Below are 6,607 nucleotides of genomic sequence, written 5' to 3'. Positions count from 1 at the left end.
TCTCGGGCTGTCTCTTAAACTGCCATTGGTTTTATCCGTTATTTCCTGTGACTAGCAGATACCAAATGCATGGGACTGAGAATACTACCCATCACAGATCCACATGGATACAGCGGTCCATCAACACCCAACGTGTTACATGTCTCTACAAAAGCATAATCTGCATCTGGGCATGTTGCAATAGAATGAGGAATAATGGTTTTAAACTAAAAGAGGGGAGATTCAGGCTGGATGCAAGGAAAACATTCTTTACAATGAGGGTAATAAAATAACTGGCACAGGTTGCCCAGAGAGGTGATAGATGCCCCATCCCTGGAGACATTCAGGGCCAGGCTGGATTTGGTTCTGGGCAACCTGATGCAGTTGAAGATGTCCCTGCTCCTTGCAAAGGGGGTTCGAACTAGATGACCTTTCAAGGTCCCTTCCAACCCAAACTGTTCTGTGATTCAATGATCAATCTCCCCACTCCATCACAACACAAGCCACAGTATAGGCTCTTCAAGTAATATCTACCAGGTCAGGAGGTAACAGCATGCCTGGTAACAGTGCTACCCAGTGTATCCTTGGTGTTTGTGATACTTGGTATTACTACTACTTGTTGGGTTTTGTGTTTTGTGTTTTGCAGATATTTTTGACAGACCAGGCTGCAGGGCATACATGCAGGAGGAAAGCACCCTGCTCCCATGAGGGACTGGACCTTACAAGTAACATAGCAACAGAAGGCCACAAGAAGATCAACTGACAACAGTGCAACAGCTATGCAGGTTTTGAGACCTAAATATTTTCAGAACTCAAAATTGTTACGAGTAGAACATCTGGTACCAGATGTAGAACAGAGTAGAACATCTTGTACCAGATGTTCTACTGGTAACAGGCTGGAAAATTACACACAGAAGCTGGGAAATGAACCAACAGAGCTAAAAGGGAAACAAGAATTCCCAGTTTCTAGCCTAGAAACAGCCATGCAGCCTTTCTTCATCCTTCCATGGCTGGCACAGGAATTGAAGATAGATGGAGGAAGAAGACAACAGCCAGGTTTCTCAATTATGCAGCTAGACCTGCAGTGACTTTATGTAAGATTCAGATTTTATTAAACAAGTGCTGATCCAAACAACACCAAAAAAAAACCCTACTCATATCCTCAAACTCTTGGGAAAAGTTACATTTTCAAAAGTGGTCACTGATTTTGAGTGGCTCCACTTAAAAACTGAGCATCCATTCTTCCAAGTTAAAGATACTTGATAGATCTGAACAAATGGCCCAAGGCTGGGTAACACTGGGCATTAGATTTTGAAGCATCCAAAAATCAAAAGATGTTAGCCATCATGCATGCACAGCCCACAGTTTATACAAATGCTAAAACACTTCTTGTGTACTTAATTAGGAAACATGTTCATCTTGCAGAGATACCAATAATACATGATTTTTGGAAAACTTCTCTGTGTCAGTAGGTATGAAATGCCACTAAGATACTCACTTTGTACTGTAAGCAGTTACAGCAGAAACATTTCCCTACACAATTACTTAGCTGCTTTGTTGAACACATTCTGTTTTCCTCACATACTTGCTTCTAACTTAGCTTGGTGTGAACTGAGACACATTTCATGCTGATACACATGAATGAAAATGTCATCGATTCCAGGTGCTGAGCATGCTACTTACTGCCAAACAGCAGGAATGTGACCCATAGTGCTTTTCACCCAAATCATTAACTTACTTTGTCAGAAAATATATGAGCACGGGATTACTTGACGCAATCCTACAATAACTCCAAGCATAGCTTTTCTTCCACACAGATTAAAGGACAGGATGTGTCCCTTCAACCCTCCAAAAGACCTACCATCCTCATGAGATTTTCCAGGAAATAATATTCCCCTGTGAAAATCTCCATGCTTTTGCAAAAACATATCAAAATTGCACTTGCCCCAAATTAATCCCTTTTATTCCATGCAGCAGCTGTGTCAGCAACGACTTCAGAGTGTCTTTCAGGGTGGAAGTTGTCAAAGCTCATATGGTCTCTCTGCCTGTTATGTTCTTTGGCACAATCAGTGCTGCCAATCTCAGAGACAAACACCACTTGAAAAATCAAGGAACAATCTGGAACACAATGGCCAAAACAGGAAAAAAAGCCCTTTCTCCATCTTGTTTTGAGCTTCAGTCAGGTAGTAATAATCCTATTTGTGTCTAGGAGCCTTCCTTGAAACACAGAAAAGTTGTCTGGCTTTCCTAAGTCTTTGCACAACCACAGAGGACAGCTAAATGCAAAAGTTCAGAATTCAGTCCAAAACATTAATATTTCCTGCATACCAAGAGGAAAAGCAGCAAGATTAGATTTAAGATGTCTGCAGAATTAGAAACAAGAAATATTTCCTTATAATATGTAAGAAGAAATCAATTTAAGATTAAAGCTGACAAAACCAAATAGAACTAATATTTATTAAACCTAATTATGCTACAGAGATCCCTGCCACACACGCTGACAGAAGTTCTGTATCACCTTCAGAGATAGAAACATCGGGTTATAATGTTAGTTTGTTTCCAGGGGGGAGGGTATTATTTTTAATATTTTCAGTGAACAATGTTCAAAAAACAACAGTGGCATGCACATGGCAGAGATAGTCTGACACTTCTCCCTTCCAGGCCAGGGAAAAAGGCCTTTACCACACACAGACATGAGTCTGGGAAAAAGAGTAACAGCTTGGGACTGGTTTACCTTGAGCACAGAACCTCCTCCAAAGAAAAATATGTCCTGGGGGAGACTCAAAGGCACCTGCACCCCAGGAAAGCCCTCAGCCATACCTCCTGGAAGATACGGCTACAAGGATGGTATAGATGTCAGGATGACAGAACCAGTGTGAAAACTCCAGAAAACACTGAAGGACCCGATTTTACCAGTACACCTGTCTGTCAGACCTGTAAGCCAAAAATCTCGACTTCCACATGAACAAGGCAGATCTAAAGGGAGTCTCTTGCACCGCATGTTTGAGTTAGCTTGTGGCAGGAAGAGAAACGCAGAGGGTGTTCAAGCAGCAATCCCTGGGCTTTCTGTATGTAGAGAAGAAACGTGGTCAAAATATGATTGTGCGTGACAGAAAGGGAACACAAAAAAACATCTAATACACCACTTAGTGCATTAATCAAATGTTGTGTCATTAATGAGTCATTAGCAAGCAGTATGAAAAACGGTGCCAGTGTTAGGAATTCCTGTTTGATGAAGCAGAAGCAGGATCAGCACAGTTTTTCTAAACAGAAGATTCTGAGAGCATCTCCTTACAGTTTACCTTCCCTTCTTGAACACCCAAAAGGCAAAACAAAAATCTGGGCAAAACATCCTGTTTTATCAGCTATAGAATCTCTCACTGCAACATTAGGATTGCACTAAACTACAACACTGTAGTAGTTTGCACAAACAAAAAGCTTGTCATCTGCGTTACCACAAACTTCATTCTCCATGAGATCCTGATAAAAGCTCCAGAGAAAAGGGCTAGAGACAGTAAACAACAATTTTATATGACTAATCCAGTATAATCCTATGCTAGGTAAAAAGACCATCTGCATGAATTCCCACTGAAGTGCTTTAATAACAGCACAGCAAGGCTCTGGCTGTTGTGCTGAGGAAAGGCTCTTTTGTACTCAGGCTAATAATTCCAAAGGATCACCTCATTTTTCTTCCCCCAACCCCCTCTGTTTTTATTAAAGCTGCTAGTCACTTGCTCTCCCATTTAATTCCCTATTAAGAGATCATCCATCAAACCCATGAAGTGACAAGGATCCACACTGGAAGACGTATCTTGCCACAGTGCAGCAGGCCAGAGGGGTTTACTTCTGCGTTGCCAGTTGCTCTGCTTCCACTGCTGCAACCACCCCCCGATCACGAGCCCATCTGTATGCTGCATCTCTGCCCTGATGACCTGAAGTGTCAAGAGCCCACCGGGCCAAAAATAACTCACCCTTATGTTGCCAATCTAAGTCCATCTGAGCCACTTCAATCTTAGCAGCTTTATCCACTTGTTGGTTGTTCTGGTGCAAGAACTAAAATAAATCAAAACAAACAGTGTCCTACTGCTCGAGAGAGATGATATAGCAGAGATTTTCCCAGAGGCTGGTGCATGGTAGGGGATGTGATATACCCACTCAATGCCATGCTCTTTGGCCCAAGTGTCTATAAGGTTGTTCTGGAAATGTGTCCCAACGTCTGACTCATTTCTCTCTGAGGTGCTGTGTCACCACACATGATGGCCAGCGAGCTAGAGAAGTCACCCTCCCTCTGCAAAAACTACAACCAATTTCATCGTTATTACTGCAGTGTGCAATTGCTGTTGGAGAATTGAAAGCTGTTGGCCGAGGCAATAATTAAAGCCCTTGCAGCAACAGCAGCAGCAGCTTTGCCCCTGAGTGACCCTGCTTTCTGCAGCATGGACCAAGCAGACCGCGATGGGAATCTCTGGGTGGCAAGCAGAGCAGCCACACTGACGAAACACTGCATAGTGGTTCAGGACAGGAAGCAAAGGAGAGTATCACCTCCAACTGAGCCACACCTAAGTCAATAAGGGCTTCACACCCTGGGAGAGAAGGAAATCCATGACTACATTCTGTTTTCTGCTCTGAGGTCAGAGGGAACAGGACTTCCACTCCACTGAGCATTCACTGTCTCAGGGAAGGACGTCTGACCTCAACACAAATCTGGTCATGGCTCAGAGGAATCAGACACAGCGCCCGAGAAACACTAGTATTTCAGGTTCATCCAGGACAGGCCTACTCCAAGTGGATGAGATTAAACACTTGGCGTGTGTGTAGGTTATGAAAGGTGTGTGAGAGGCACTGGCTAGCATTTAGTGTTATGAAAGATCAGAAGTTATGAAAGACCTTGCCGGTTACGAAAGACAAATGAGAGTCTAATCCAGCAAGGCAGAGAGCAGCCTCAGCCTGCTTGGAGATGAACAAAATCACCCAGCAGCTCACAGGAGGAAGCTCCTGGAAGGGCTAGGTTAAGGAAGGCTTGAAAAACTTCAGAACAGTAATAAGAAAGCTGTCAGAGACTAGTAGAACGATGAAGAGAAACACTGACATCTGTTTATAGGCCTTACAGGCAGCTGTATTTTGAAGGGTCTAGCTGCAGCCCTGATTTTCTAAGTAAGTATTCTTTCCTGGCCTTTTAGCTCTGTTTTAAATCTTCTACCTGCATAAGCCACACAGCTGGAAGGAATCTGTAAAAACCAAGAGTTCATTGAGTTTTTAGCCCCTCAAGTTCAGCCTTTGGTGATCCTTCTACTAATATTCTAACACCAGAATGAACAGAAGGGTGGGGAAATTCTACTGAGACAGATGGAGTCACTTATTTTCCAAATGCCACAGAGGACATACTCCTGCTTAGAAAAATATTGAGGAGAGCACCTCCCCCCCTTTGCAACATTATTCCTCTGTGATAATTATTTGGTACAGTTACATTCAGTGAGGATATTTCTGCATCCTGCTCTCTAACCTATCATTTACACTGCCCTGTTTTTAAAACACGAGTTAAACAGACCTTTCTAATGCCCTTGTGGGAGTCTAATCACAACAAAACTCTAGGCATTGCAGCAGCCCTGAGATACATGGGAGGAAACCATCTGCTCTACATCAGAATAGTATCTATCTGGTTTCAGCAAAACGTATAACCCGTTTTAGTGTTGGCCAATTCAGTCATAAAACTTCATCTTTCAAGGAAAAACACAGAAAACACTTTCATCATGGTCTTGAGATGCCTCCTAGAATTCAAAGCCCTTGTTAGCTGTAGATTTTCTTATTTACCAAAGTTAGAGCTGTTATTACAACATCTCACCAGCACACACGTTTACTCATCTGCCCCAGCACAGAAACTCTCTAGGAAAGGTCCTGAAGTCACCTCAAGCTATGCTGAGTATTGCACCAATAAAAAAAAAATACAAATTTCCAAAACCAGGAAGAAACTGAGATTCAGGAAGAATACAGAGCAATTCCAGTACTATTCCAAATTCCATTACATGTTTCTAGGATTGTTGCACTTAATGAAACTAATCTTACATGAGGACAGAGGAGCTATGTGGGTGGAAGAAACAAGTTACTTAGAAACAAAACTGCAGAAGTACTGAAAAACATTTGGTGAGGATTTCTTCAAATAAATATTCGCCATTTAATACCTTAAACAAACTTTTAAACTTTGGGTATTAGTTAATTCACCTTTCAGGGTTTGTTACTGTTTTATTCTGATTTGAAATGGGGACTAGAAAATGTTTTGCTAAGTAGACTGCCAGCCTTGCTGTCTTTGTGGCACCCAGTGCCGCAGTGCAGCTTAGGAATTTAGTGAATTAGCTGGATCCTTGCACTACAAACTATGAGGTTTCATCACTTATTTTAGAAGGAAAAGGTTCAAGCCTTCTATTTTCAACAGTGTCTACTATTTTTGTGAACTATATATGGCTGCGGTGTTACGACCCTCTCATCCCAAAATCAGCTGTGTCTTAGAACATAAACAACAAGAGAAAATAGATCTAGACTTAGGTCTGTTAGGTTAGATGGGATAGCCAAGCCAATTAAACTTAGCCTAGTCCTTAGGAAACTAACAGTTAATTCTGTGTTCACATCAGAG

General features: G+C 42.1%; 1 protein-coding gene across 1 annotated transcript in view; it reads left to right on the top strand.

Moving 5' to 3' along the window:
* The window catches only part of TUBB6 (tubulin beta 6 class V), a 154,381-nt gene that overhangs the window by 71,638 nt on the left and 76,136 nt on the right, over nt 1–6,607 (top strand). The window lies entirely within an intron of this gene.

This window comes from Neopsephotus bourkii, unplaced genomic scaffold (genome assembly GCF_033783945.1).
Source record: "Neopsephotus bourkii isolate Nb327-2 ecotype Australia unplaced genomic scaffold, CSIRO-AGI_Nbou_v1 NB_894, whole genome shotgun sequence".
NCBI classification, from domain to species: domain Eukaryota; kingdom Metazoa; phylum Chordata; class Aves; order Psittaciformes; family Psittacidae; genus Neopsephotus; species Neopsephotus bourkii.
This window is presented reverse-complemented; position numbering and strand designations above follow the sequence as displayed.